The sequence below is a fragment of the Oryza glaberrima genome, chromosome 11, assembly GCF_000147395.1.
Source record: "Oryza glaberrima chromosome 11, OglaRS2, whole genome shotgun sequence".
NCBI classification, from domain to species: Eukaryota; Viridiplantae; Streptophyta; class Magnoliopsida; order Poales; family Poaceae; genus Oryza; species Oryza glaberrima.
In genome coordinates, this window is record NC_068336.1 from 7,098,231 (window position 1) to 7,113,201 (window position 14,971).

Genomic DNA, 14,971 nt, shown 5'->3' on the forward strand with positions numbered 1-14,971 from the left:
TGAAAATAATAGTATTCCCTTTTCCCTCTTCCTTCGTGTTCTCTCCACATGAATAAAGGATATGATTTACCTTTTAACTCGCTACAACTGTAACGTTTTAGGGACTAGTAATCGGGCACGTGCAATACAAGTTACTCACAATATGTATTGCACAAAATTACATTCAAGATGTAAAAGACAAAAAACAATAAGATTTTATTATTGCAATGATTAAGACTTTTACAATCAATTTGAGAAGCATACATCAGTATAGAAAACCTTCCTACCAGAAGTTAATTAACAGTTGAAGGCCTTACAAACTCTGAGATGAAATCTAATGGGTAAATCCGAGATGCAATCCAAATGGTAAATCTGAAATAAAAAAACAAAAGTTAAGCGGAGGACATTATCCATATCAAATCCACTGAAAAGTCATGCATGTGAAATCATGTGCAGCAACATTCTGGACTTTGGTGAACATATCTCGGGAAACTGACATTCATTTCTTTTTATTATGATTGAGCTGAGGGATCAATCAGTGACTCAGTGTACAGTAACAGTATACTTACTAAAAATGCAAAGGTCAGCTAATTAAAAAATATAACCAGAACATTCGGTCTGATAATTTTGGTCTGTTTTTGGACTCAATATTTTAACATTTTTTGGTAATTAGAATCTGGGTACGTGTACTGGCCACATGGAATATATTGCCGAGGGATCAAGCATACTGTAATATATTAGCTGCTTACCTCCTCATGAAATTTGCCATTGGCTTACAACAAATTCAGATATATATGAAATGTGCATATTATTAGTGCTTTCAGAAAGTGGCATGAGAGCTCTTTTGATATTTATGTAGAAATAGATAATATAGCAGAAGAGTATCAGTAGCCCAAACTTTTCAGAAATCCATTGCATGTGAAAGTTTGAGACCGTCTTTAGATGGTAATAAAACTTTTAAGTCTCTATCACATCGGATGTTTGGACACTAATTATAAATATTAAACATAGAAGATTAATAAAACCCATCCATAACCTTGGACTAATTCACGAGACGAATCTATTGAGTCTAATTAATCCATAATTAGCATATGTGATGCTACAGTAAACATTATCTAATTATGGAGTAATTAAGCTTAAAAAAATTGTATCGCAAATTAGCTTTTATTTATGTAACTAGTTTTATAAATAGTCTATATTTAATACTCTAAATTAGTGTCTAAATACAGAGACTAAAATTAAGTCCCTGATCCAAACACCACCTAAATCTCATAGCAAATGAGCAAATCCTGACAAGGATGTCAGATCAACATTCAAGATATACGCCTAATCGTGCAAGTGCAATGCATGTGCAACATTTATAGCAAACAACTGATGTCATGTTCGCATAATCTAGGACATGCTTATTTTCCATCATCAAGAAATACGTCAGGGTTACGGTCATACTCTATTTCCTGCAAACTACCCCTGCTATCCACATCTCCCGTCTTAGCTGCAGTCATGGTATCTAATGCCCATGACGCCCTTTAAAAAATTACCTTTTAGGAGCGAAAAAAAGGTATTCTTACAAATTCAGAGCATACTGTAGAATTGATGTAAAATAAAATTGATGTAAAAAAGTTATTACACTGTAGCAACGTGAAGGGCGTAGCAGCATAATCATTTTTTTGTCCTATTTCTCCACAAAATTCATTAATGGTACATGATTCGTTGTCAAAGTTGTTGTTTATGATAAATAATAAATATATATTTGTTTTTCAGCTGATAAGAAAGACAAATTGATTAATCTCAAGTTATAAGATATCTGAATAGTGAATACAACAAACTAACCTAGAGGTACCTGCTATAAAAGTAGGGTCAGATTTAGCTGTGTTGAATTGGGTCAGATTTAGAGACGCCTACTGTAAAAAGTTGGGTCAGATTTACTTGTGTTAAATTGGGTTAGATTTAGCCATATTGAAGGATTCATGGAAAACTCTTCAGTCAAACAGCTTGATGTGAAAACATGAACAGGAAACATAAACCAGTGCCACAGAATCAGTTTTATCCAAAAATGAGTTTGACAACTATGTAAACGATTCTTACGATTATGATAGAGTTTTCATGCAGATACCTTCAAATACCACGGCCTGGTCATATTCAATCTCTCATCATCACCACGCAACGTGGACCTTGTCTTGTCCACGTGCGAATCTTCATGTAGCTCTCAAAATCTCCACACCCGACCAAAGAAGGCGAAGCGGTGGCGGTTCTTCATGTGCCATTGTTTTTATTGACAGAATAGTAGAAAAAATTCTACCATTGGAGATTGATTTATCGCAAGGAGCAGGATAATTTGGAGATGGCAAATCACAATAGAAAATAATTAATCTTACCAGCTGTAATCAACTGCATTTCCAGCCACTATAGGATCATCTCCAAACCTCCAGTTTTGATATTTTGGCTATGATAATAGGTCTCGAGCGAGCAAGCTGTTGTTGCAACGCTTTTAGCTTCAAGAAAAACGAAAATGGCGACAAATTAGATGCGTGCTAAAGAGGCCATCAATAACAAAAAAAAAAAATACTTAACAAGATTTACAAAATGACCAGAGAGCCATGAGCTGACCTTATCCCTCCCAAGGTTGCGCTCCCGCGGAACAAAAATGAGATAATAGCAAGTTTTACCAGCAAGATGCGTGAAATGAACAATAACTCATTGCACATATTTCAGTTGGCAACTAAACATTGAAGTTTCTGGGATAAAATTTAGGGGAAAACTTACTGCCACTCTGCCAGCATGCATATGGGAATTTGTCTGCGCAAGCTGCCAGATAGCGAGCCGTAGCTTCTAGTCAATTGCTGCTCATCTCTATGATCTTGCTGTATGCACCAAAACAAAGCAAAAATCGAGTCAAACCAAGAGCACATAGCATCAAAAGCCACAGCCACTCAAAACCTCAAACAGAAGGGATGAATTGATGCAAGGAATCAGGTGGTTTCAGGGACGTTCTCACTCACTCCTGGAATTGGCACAAAATTCAGAAAATATATCACCGTTAGCGAGCAGGCCCATCTCTCAGATTAGTAGCAATCTCAGAGATCAAAGATTAAAAGAGAGATGGGATCTTGCCTTGACCAGCCGCGCGATTCCCTCCTCGCCCGGTCCGCATGCTCCATGGGTGTACCTCCTCACTACAGCCCCGCCCTTGGATATGGATATGAAGCTCACACCGTTCGCAAACCCCCCCCCCCCCCCCCCCCCCTCCTTGGCGCAGCAGCAATGGCCGCCTCCGTCTCCGCCGCTGGCAGCGCTAGGATGGCGACCTGGTGGAGAACAAGGACGGCGCCCTCCATGGGTAGCTTATCTCAATAGAGGAGGTGCACTGGCGTCCATAACGGGAGGCGGCACCGTTAACAGAAGGTTGGCGCGGCGGCGGCATCATCGGGCGGATGCCACGGCCCGAAGATAGCGCGATGGCGTCATGGCGATGTCACCGCGCGTCCGCTGGGTGGGGATGGGGAATCACCGCTCAATCGCCGAATCGCTGAGTTGACCAGACGCGTTGCAGGACACAATCCTCCACATCCGTGTTCAGCCGTTGGATGGATAGATCGAATGGCTGAGAAAGCAAAGTTTGATTTCACCTGTAGGATTGGAAGGGGGCAACTCCTCCTTTTTATATTAATATAGAGATGAAATAGCTCAAGAGCTCCACCGTTTTTTCCCCAGGTACAGTGTAAACACAGACACTAATTATGTACACATATCTCCTTGTCCAATGAGTATCCGAAAGCGTGTAGAATTAAATCTTACGAGTACTTTTTCTTTCAGTCATATTTATCGGACGAATCCTAACAATCTAGGGCACATTATCTATTTTCTATCTGAGAACAGGTAGAGAATGTTCGACCGATTTTTTCCCTCAAAACTTTTAAATTTTTTACCGCCAGATATTCTTTAAGATTCTTAGTAGAGATCAAAAGAAAAATATCGTGTGCACGCTAGTGGAGGATCAAAGCCATGACCACCCGCTTGCTTGGTAGCCACACTCTAGCCATGTAGATTGCCATGTATTCTTACACCGTGTTTAGATTCAAACTTCTAACTTTTCTGTCACATTAAATGTCTGGACACATGCGTAGAGTATTAAATGTGGACGAAAAAAAATCAATTGCACAGTTTGCATGTAAATCGCGAGACGAATCTTTTGAGCCTAATTGCGCCATGATTTAATAATATGGTGCTACAGTAAACATTTACTAATGATGGATTAATTAAGCTTAATAGATTAGTCTCGCAATTTACATGCGAAATCTGTAATTTGTTTTATTATTAGTCTACGTTTAATACTTCAAATATGTGTTCGTATACTTAAAAAAAATTGGCATACGAACTAAACGCAGCCTTATTAGATATGGGCATATACACATTACAGTTACGTGTTATTTATAATTAATTGCATTACAACTATATAATTATATTTGGAAGTTTGTTTTTTTAAGAAAATGTTGTATGGATACTCTCTTCCTATTTTGCTTAGGCATGGGTAAGGATTAACTAGCCCAGCTGAGCTAAGCTCGAAGCAGCAAGCGTTGTTGTTTTGTTTGTAGAGCAAATTAAGGGTGTCTTTGGTTGGAAAGCAGATTTAAAAGTCATAGCTGCTTCTACTCAAAAGCTGCTTTTGCTCTGGTACAAACTAAAAACACCTCCACCCCTGCTTTTAGCAGTTTTTGGATCAAGTATTTACCTACCTGCTATTAGTTATGATGCATATCGGTTAGTTCTTTGCTTCCCCATCGCCTCTCACCGTATCGTTCCTCACGCGCTGCTTCGCCCTAGGGTTGGGGCACCGCCGCCCCTCCACCTGTTGCCAGCACTTTGGCCAGCGCACGCTCTGACCGAGCAGCCCCAGCGAGCTCGGGCATCCCATGGTGACGAGAGGAAGAAGATCCAATGTGTGTATGACATGTAGGGCCCGCTTATAAGCCGGACTAGTTATTTCAAAAGCCATAGTTGTTGAACCAAACGAGTTTTTCCAAAGGCCACAACCCATATTCCAGAGCTGCTTTTTAAAAAGCCATAGCCCATAGCTACTTTTTCAAAAGCCACAGCTCAACCAAACATACCCTAAACTAACCAGTGATGTTGATGCGAGCGCTCGCTTGCTTGCCAACACGAGAGAGACGAAAATTGGCTCTTAGTTCTCACCGCCGTGAGCAAGTTTTTGGTGGTGTTTGAATCTCCTGAAGATGAAGATGAACATAAAGTTTTACGTAAAACGAGGTGGTAATAACGTGTGATTAATTGAGTTTTAATTATTACAAACTTGAAAAGGGATTAATTTGATATTTTAGAACAACTTTCATATAAAAAGTTTTCGCACGAAACTGTATCTCATTTCGTAGTTTGAAAATCGTGCCACTTTTATCCAAAAGTTTATCCAACTTTTGTGTGTGGTTACTAATTATAGCCTAGATTGCTTAACAAAACATTTTTTTCTATATATCAAATGGCTCTCCTGGCTTTACTGCCCCTAAAAATGTCACATATCCTCCTCTTAGAAATCCTCCTCTTAGAAGTAAGTATGAGTATTAGGGAATAGGGAATGGGGAGTAAATTTTCAACTAGTAGCTAGCTGGCTTAATTAGCTGGCATCCGGTGATCGTTTAGCCATATCTAGATTGTTGTATTTGCAAGACTTCCCATTAAAGGTCGTCCAACGTTACTTTTGTGGTTCCTTTTGGCGTTTAACCTTCCTTTTTTCTTTTCCCTACATTTTCTACTGAATACAGTGGACCCGATTTTTTTTTTTTTTTGACATATATACATAGCAGCTAGCTGTGAGATTGGCAGAAATGGAGGATTCGTGTGCTTGTTAGCTGTGAACAACGAGTGAGAATCGATTCATGCCAAGAGAATTGATGCAAACGCCGTGCCAACTCCAGTAAACGTAGTAATAACTGCTAGTAGCTGCCAACATATGTACATAACCACTTAACCTGTGTCTTTGCGTGGAAGTAACCACGTACTGCATGATCCCGTTGTATAAAAGTCATGCTAAATTGTTGAATCATTGTAGTAACGATGTATGAGATCATGGACTCTTTATAAGCGCTTTATAATGTGCAAGATTAAGCGTGTAAGTGTAGAAAAGAAAAGGTAATTGCAAGATTTCAGTTGACTCTGGATCATGGAGATGGAAAAAGAGAAGAGGTAGGGAGACGACGAGGACGATGACGACGGTAGGGGCGGAGCTATCGTACATGGGGTGCCAGGTACCTGATTTAGATAGGCCATCTATTTTTATCATATATGCATCCCCTCTTAATCTAAACTCAGATACATGTATCAGTTTAACTCGATCTAAAGTAAAGTAAAACAAGCAGGTAGCACCTCTCTATTTAGTTCTAGCTCTGCCCCTCATGGCGGCAATGACGATAGCCACCGTAGGTGGTGGCGCACCACCGACACATCATAATTACTAGTAGTAGTAGGAGAAGGCAAAGAAGTAAGCACTCCCAGAGTCTCTCATGCATAGAAAGAAAGAACATATCCTCCAAGTATCATTCTCTTCTTTTAGATGAAGAAGGAACACGGTAGCCTTCACTCCTTCAACCTTTGCACATGAGTTCCTACAAAACGTACCATTCAAGTACAGAAATAAAGTAAACTCAGAGCATAGATAAAACCCACCCTAATAGCAACACACTTAAGGAAAAAAAATAAATTTATGGCCAATCTGTTGCTACCATCATGACAACCATAGTACTCCCTCCGTTTCAAAATGTTTGACACCGTTGACTTTTTAGCACATGTTTGATCATTCGTCTTATTCAAAAAAATTTGTGAAATATGTAAAACTATATGTGTATATGAAAGTATATTTAACAATGAATCAAATGATATGAAAAGAATTAATAATTACTCAAATTTTTTGAATAAGACGAATAGTCAAACGCGTACTAAGAAGTTAACGGTGTCAAACATTTTGAAACGGAGGGAGTATGAAAAATAGACCCATTACAGTGATCAACTACAAAATCGTATTTTTAAAGAATTCGTCGAATATGGTAAAGTCATCCCAAAAGATTTGCTAGACAAGGAGAAAGGGTAACTTGGGACAACCTTAACTAATGGTTAGTGAAAATTAACATGTTCTACAATTAATTAGGGAGTAAATATTAGGAGAAGGGTTGCATTAGTGATTATTTTATAGCCAGCATTTTAATGAGAATCATTCACATGGTCTGATAATATTGATGAAAATAAATTGTGCATGATTTAGTTAACACAAAATAAAGGTAATTATATCCACTTTGTAATTTACTAGTGAAAGTGCATCTAACACTCTAAGTAGATTTTGGTTGATTAATAATGAAATGGTTAAGGGACTAACAAGTTTATCAAGGTGTGTGCAGATAATTAGTTCTAGGATGCTTAACTTTGCATGAAGACTCTCACAAATAGAATGGAAAAACAGAGCAAGGATTCAAAGATGAATTTATATTTATTTTATCTTTTGCTCTTGATTCTAGGAAAATCGTACTATCTAGGGGATTCCAAATGGTTGCCTCAGTCAATCTTAAGGGCTATGATTTAATATTTTTAGAAGAGAGAAACATTTTCACAACACTTGCATGAACTCAGGTGTCAATGGCAAGGCCTGCCCCAAACTTCATGGTGTTTTGGTCTGAACTTCTGGGTGGCTATTTTCCAGCCAGGTGCTAAAGTGTTGGCTGGAAGTTCCCACCTTTTCAATTCAAATATGTGAGTAACGGCTACATTACGTCATGGGGTGAGGGATAAATTTCCCATACCTCTCACAGCTCCTTTGGATCCACTTTCATTTTTCCACTTTCCTTGCCTCTTCCATCTTGTTCTTGAGTTTCCACAGTGATTTGAGTGTGAATTTTGGGGTGGTGGTGAGGGTTGGTGTTTGTGAGATGGCTAGGAGGATCTAAGCACATGTGGATCATCGTCAAGTTGCTAGAGGGTAACCTCTTAGATGGTTAGGTGTCGCTCATGACATCCATCCTCAAGCCATGGATTGTGTAACACCTTGAAAATTCGACGACAAAAATCTAAACTCTAAAAATACAGATTTTCAAAAACTTTTTAAATTAATTGCATCATGCCGATCTTATCCGCCTATTTTATTTGGATTTGATCTCGAAGTTTATTAACCGTGAGTAAAGAATAGTTAATTAGCAATAAACCTTTAAAAAACAAATTGGTAAAATAAATATAAATTAAAATAAAGATTAGGTGTGGATAGGAATAAATAAAATATTATCGCGACCATATTTGGATCAATTAAATTTAAATACGATGGAATAAGAATTAACCCTAATTAAAAATTCAAATAAATTATATAAAAATAAAATATGAGTAATATTAATCTAGGGTGAATTCATTAGTTGAGATAACACAAATATTGAGTAAAATGCATATATGCAAAAATTAGGAATTGTGGAATCAAATTTATATGGGAAATACGCTAAAATGGGGATAAATAGGAAAAGTCACTATTCATTGCCCCATAGGTGTTCGATCGCGTTCCCTAGCCCTAGACCCTCCTCTGTCGCGTTGCCCTCGCGCCCCGCACGCCGCGCGCCGCTCCGCCTCCCCTCTGCTATCGCCATCGCCATCACCGCACGTGCCGCCGTCGCCTTGCCGCCCGCCCGTCGCCATCGCTGCCTGCCGCCACGCCGACGTCGCCGAGCCGCCCTGAGCCCGCGCCGACATCACCACCCCCGTGCCGCACGTGCTGCCGTCCCGTTGCCGCGTCACCTCGAGCCCCGTGCAGCCGTCCCGTCGCCGCGTCGCCGCCCGTCGCCGTCAAGCCCGCGCCGCGCTGCGCCGCGCCGCGCCGTCGCTGTCGCGCCGTGCCGTCGTGTCGTCGCCCATCGCATCCCGCCCCGAGCCGCGCGCCACCGCTGTCGCCGTCGCCATCGACGTCCCGTCGCCGCGCGTGTCCCATCGCCGCTGCCGCGCCGCGCGCCGTCTCGTCGCCTCGCGCCGCGCCGCCGTCGTTTCACCCTTCCCCTCCTTCCCCTCTCTTTCTTCCCCTCTCCCCTATAAAAACCCCGGCCCAATCCCCCTTCTCCACCCCACTCCATTCCCTCCTCCTCTCCCTCTTCCCCTTCTCCACGCGCCGCCGTCGTCGCGCCCCCGCGCCGCTGTTGTCGTGCCGCCGCGCCGCCACCTTCGAAGCCGCCGCGCCGTTGCCCCGGAGCCACCGCGCCGTGCGTCGCCGCCTTGCGCCGCTGTCGCCGTCGTCGCCGCCACCGCCACCGCCGGTGAGCCGTCTCCCCCCTCCTCTACCTCGCGCCCACCGCCGTCGCCGCCCGGGGAAGCAAAGAGCCGAGAGAGAGAGAGATAGAAAGAAGCCGGGAGGGAGGAGAGAAAAAGAAAAGAGAGGAAAGGAGAAAGGAGCCGGGAGAGAAGAAAGAAAAGAAAGGAGAAAGAAAAAGAGAAAAAGAAAGGGAGAAAAAGAAAAAGGAAATAAATAGGAAATTAGAGGGAGATTAGGGAAGTTTAGAAAATTTAAAATAATTGGAATTTAATTATAGATTAATTATAGTCGTAGAATTGCAAAATTTAATATAAATTATGGATTATTCTTGGCAATTTCTACAAGAAATCAATTTGCGGTAATAATTTAGATGTAGTTAATAACTAAACAAATAGATGAATTCTTATAGATTATTATAGATTATTTTTGGGTAATCCCTATAAGTAATCGATTCACGGTAGAAATTCGGATTTAACTACTAGGGATTTTACCCGTGTATTATATTTAATCATTTAGTCATAGACTAAATTAAATTGTATAATATTTCTAGGATTCCATCCGATATTTAGCTCGCGATAGAAATTTCTAACCTATTATATGGATATAATGCTCGGGTAGATTAAATTAAAAACTTATGACAACAAAATATTTATACCCGCAAAATAGTTTGAATCGAAATTGGGTTTGCCTTAGTTTGCGAATAATAAAGTTAATATAAAGAAATCGACTTTCGCATTCGACTTTCATTTGGATTTATTTGGATTTTTATTTGAATTCTAACCGAATTCAAATCAATTTTCGCACGCAACTATAGAGCCCGAGGGAGTTGCGGATCCAAGCGAAGGTCAATACCCGCAAGACATTGAGCAAGGCAAGTCATCACTATTCTTTGAACATGTTGATCCCAATTGCGAAATTGTTTTGTTTACAAATAAAATTGCATGCAATGATGAACATCCTACTTGTGATTATGCCATGCCTTGATTATTGTTTGCTCTTATTCCTTCGTAACCATGTTTACGTATGAGTCCCTAGTCAATTATGACAATTACTTAGAAATACTATTCTAGAATCATGCATACTCATATTTATCAAATGCTATATGCTTGGGCGATTACCTTTGGGAAGGTAATTGAGATGCGGCATGTGGAGACATGAGCGCCACATTGCCATGATGTTGATGACATGATTTGTGAAAGGAGAAATAAAATTAAACAATTGTTTTCGACTGGGGCGGACGGAGGATTTGGGTGGTATCTGGGAAAGGCTAGTACCGTCCCCGGTCAATTAAGGACCGAGCCATGAAGTTAAGCATGAAACGACCCCCGTACAACCGTACTTCTCAAATGGGTATAGACCTAGCGGATTAGATAGCCGAGCGGAGGCAGTATCCCTGCATAGATGGTTCACCCCTAAGTGAGGCAGGTGCGCTACGATGGGACAGCCGTTGAGGTAGGGCCGAGAGGCGTGCTCTACATCGGTGTCGCCATTGGTAGGACTGCCATGAGTGTGTGGGAGAGAGAACTTAACTTGAACCATAATTTCATATGTGTGAGACTTCTCTTTCCCGGGAGCGCCAGAACTCCTCTCACTGCTAGAAACATGGACGCCTAGAGTGCATGAGGATTTAAGTTCATGGAGCGGGTACTGCCAATGTGAGGTTATCGAAAAGCTTTGCCGTGACGCGTCTCATGTGTTGGGACGAGGCTCATGTGTTGGGCAGTCGCGGAGTGCGGGTAAAGTGTACATCCACTGCAGTGTGAGTAAACCAAATCTATTCGAATAGCAGTGCTCGCTGTTATTGAGTACCGGGACATGTATTACACTTGGCTAGACTCTAAATTCTTTAACTTGTGTGGGATGGGATATTGCATGATGATTTTTATGCTGATGGAGCCACTTCCTGAGAGGTGGGAATGTGGACGTCCTTAGAAAACCATAACGACTCAATGGCGGGAAGCTATCCTTGGGATCACAATGGATGGTGGACAGAACCGTCATTGTTTAATATGAACACTGGTACTAAAATTTGATCAGTCTGTGCTAGGTCTTAGGCTTGTGAAAAGAATTACAAAACTGGCTTTGCGCAAAGGAACCATAGCCATCCTTTGAATACCCCTATCATGTGCATTCTTGCTGTGATGACTTGCTGAGTACGGTTGGTACTCACCCTTGCAAATATAAAATTAATCAGAAGCGGGGGATGAAGCTTCGGAGGATCCCTATGCCTACTACCAGGAGGGAGATGAAGACGATGGTGCTCAGTAGGTCTTAGTTACGGTCGTTGCCTGTGGCAATGGCGTGCCGCTGCCTTAACTTCGCTGCCTTACCTACTTCTGTTTTTGGAATGTATTCTGGACCGCTTGGTCCGATGATTTAAGACTGTGCCTGCGGGCTTATGATGTAATAATTCATACTAGACTCTCGTGTATGTGCACTTGATATTTCAGCCATGAGTTCGTGTGTACCAGACTACTTGATCCAGGGAAATGGTACTGTTTACACGATTGATTCCTGTTATAAAAACGGGGGTCTACAGATTGACACCGAACAAGTTTGTAAAGGTGGACCCCGCATCCGAAAGGAAAATAGGTAGTCCTATGTGGGCAGACCGGGTGGCGTGCAAGCAGTGGTAATTGTTGTTGAATGTGGGCTTTGCACGGCATGATTGGATGGGGTTCTACTATCCTAAAGCTCATCTTGGATTGGGAAGGAGTCCATCTATAAGTTCCCCACGCATTGAAGCTTTCCAAAACAAGGAATTTGAAGATGAAAAAGGAAAAGATTCAATTCGGATTCGGTTTGGGCCAGCCTGGACATAGCTGGACTAAAATGCTTGTTTCTCTCTCATCTGGAGTCTGTCTTGGATGTATGTGCACTTGTTGGAAAGATAAATTCATGGCACACGTGACGGACAGGGCCCATGACTCAAAATCCTTCTGGTCTCAACGCAAAGGCAGAAACAAAATGTTGGCAGTTTTCCAGATTATGTTGTATTTGATTTCTAGTTAGTTTCTAACCTATGTAATGCCTATATATACCTTTGTAGATGGTCCAAGATGGTAGATCACATTTATTCTAATGAAAACTGCAACATGGTTTCTCTTGTTCTTCTCCTAGGTTTTGTTCCGCCATCGCCAAACTAGAGAGGAATTGGGAGTTTGCCATAGATAGTTTTGCTTTCCCTTGCAAGGAATTATTGGGCTAATGTGTCCACTTTTGGTTAAAAAAAAGATCGAGCACCGAGAAACCATTTGGTTAAAAAGAGTAGTAGGATCATGTGCTTTTTATTCAATCCAAGTAGTAGGCCATTCTCAATCGCATGACCTTTCAAATAGTTAATAGCCCATCCTAACTTAATATCATATTGCAAAGTACGAGTAACTAATTGAAAAAACACACATATTCATCCAATTTGAAAGTGATAAAACCATGGGCAGATCCACCGCCCATCAACCTTGAGTAATCGTCCTGGGCTCGTCAGCTGGACGATAGAATTTGAATGTTTTTCGATGAATTGGTCACAAATTTCTCATAGCAAACACTCGATATAACAAGATTTGTCTAGGTTCAAAATTTTTTCTGATATGTGATGGAATAAAATCAATCACTCGATGACAATTGACAGCTAGCATGATGTAGGATTAAAAAGAGAGGTAACTAATGACTCCTAGTCTTGATCGATGACAACTAGCATGATTAGGACTAATTAGTAAATACTATTATATTATTTTCATGTACAAGTGATGGTTATTTGTAGCTGGTACTAATAAGAATGATCCTACAGATTTAGATAGCATTAGTGAAACACAAATGTAGTCATTTAATGACTACAGCTACAACGTTCAAACCCTTCTTCTTTTAGATGAAGAAGGAACATGGTAGCGAGTTTCTACAAAACCATTCAAGTACATGAATAAAATAACTCAGCGTAGATAAAACTCACCCTAATAGCAACACACCTAAGGAAAAAAAATTATGGACATCCAATCTGTTGCTACCATCACGACAACTATAGTATGAAAAATAAACCCATTATGGTGACCAACTACATATCGTAGTTATGAAGAATTTGTCGAATGCGGTAAAGTATCATTCCAAAAGATTTGCTGAACAACTTGAGACAACCTTAATTAATGGTTAGTGAAAATTAACATGTTCTATAATTAATTAGGGAGTAAATATTAGGAGAAGGTTTGCATTAGTGATTATTTTATAGCTAGCATTTTAGTGATGATGATCATTCACATGGTCTGATAATATTGTTGAAAATAAAATCTGCATGATTTAGTTAAGGCAAAATAAAGGTAACTATATCCACTTTATAATTTATACTAGTGAAAGTGCATCTAATCCTCTAAGTGGATTTTGGTTGATTAATAATAAAACGGTTAAGGGACTAACAAATTTATCAAGATGTGTGTAGATAATTAGTTCCAGGATGCTTAACTTTGCATGGAACCTCTCTACAAATAGAATGAAAAAGCAGAGCAAGGACTCGGAGATGCATTTATATTTATTTTATCTTTGCTCTTGAGTCTAGGAAATTGTACTATCAAGGGGATCCAAATGGTTGCCTGTGTCAATCTAAAGTGCTATGAGTTCACATTTTTAGAAGAGAGAAACATTTTCACAACACTTGCATGAACTCTAGTGTCAATGGTAAGATATGCCCAGAACTTCATGGCATTTTGGCTCGAACTTCCGAGCGACTATTATTCTAGCCAGGTGCTAAGTGTTGGCATGACCTTTCAAATAGTTAATAGCCCATCCTAACTTAATATCCCATTGCAAAGCACGAGTAACTAAAAGAAAACACGCATATTTATCACATTTGAAAGTGATAAAAAACCATGGGCTTTGAAAGTGATAAAACCATGTGTGGATCCACCACCCATCAAACTTGAGCGATCACCCTGGGCTCGTCGACCTGACGATAGAAATTGAACGTTTTCCGATGAATTGGTCACAAATTTCTCATAGCAAACACTTGATATATATAGGACTAAAAAGGAAGTAACTAATGACACCTAGATAGATGAGAACTAGCATGATTTAGGACTAATTAGTAAATACTATTATATTAGTTTGATGTATAAAGTGACAGTTGTTTGTAGCTGGTAATAATTTGGATGATCCTACAAATTTAGTGAAACATGAATGTAGTCAATTAATGACTATAGCTACAACATTCAAACCCTTCCTAAATTGAATCTTTTCAAATCCCACCAGATATTTCATCAAAATCAAAATTAAGAGACTAACAAGTTTATCAAGATGTGTGCACATAATTAGTGCTAGGATGCTTAACTTTGAATGGAACCTCTCTACAAATAGAATGAAAAAGCAGAGCAAGGACTCGAAGATGCATTTATATTTATTTTATCTTTGCTCTTGAGTCTAAGAAAATCAAACTATCAAAGGGATCTAAATGGTTGCCTGTGTCAATCTGAAGTGCTATGAGTTCATATTTTTAGAAGAGAAATATTTTCACAACACTTGCATGAACTCAGGTGTCAATGGTAAGGTTTGCCCGGAACTTCATGGCATTTTGGCTCGAACTTCGGGCGACTATTTTTCTAGCCAGGTGTTAAGTGTTAGCATGACCTTTAAAATAGTTAATAGCCCATTCTAACTTAATATCCCATTGCAAAGCACGAGTAACTAAAAGAAAAACACACATATTATTCCATTTGAAAGTGATAAAAAACCACG

General features: G+C 40.1%; 1 long non-coding RNA gene across 3 annotated transcripts; it reads right to left on the reverse strand.

Annotated features, from left to right (window-relative positions):
- Positions 1 to 171: 171 nt before the first annotated feature.
- Positions 172 to 3,501, reverse strand: LOC127753805 (uncharacterized). Of its 3 annotated transcripts, XR_008012699.1 has the most exons (4): positions 2,587 to 3,490; positions 2,355 to 2,471; positions 2,093 to 2,274; positions 172 to 351 (listed from the first exon to the last, which is right to left on the reverse strand). It is a non-coding gene; the product is annotated as an uncharacterized LOC127753805 (long non-coding RNA). The 3 variants fall into 3 exon arrangements; XR_008012701.1 differs by having other exon boundaries at positions 172 to 1,880; positions 2,093 to 2,471; positions 2,587 to 3,501; XR_008012700.1 differs by having other exon boundaries at positions 2,093 to 2,471; positions 2,587 to 3,496.
- Positions 3,502 to 14,971: the final 11,470 nt, after the last annotated feature.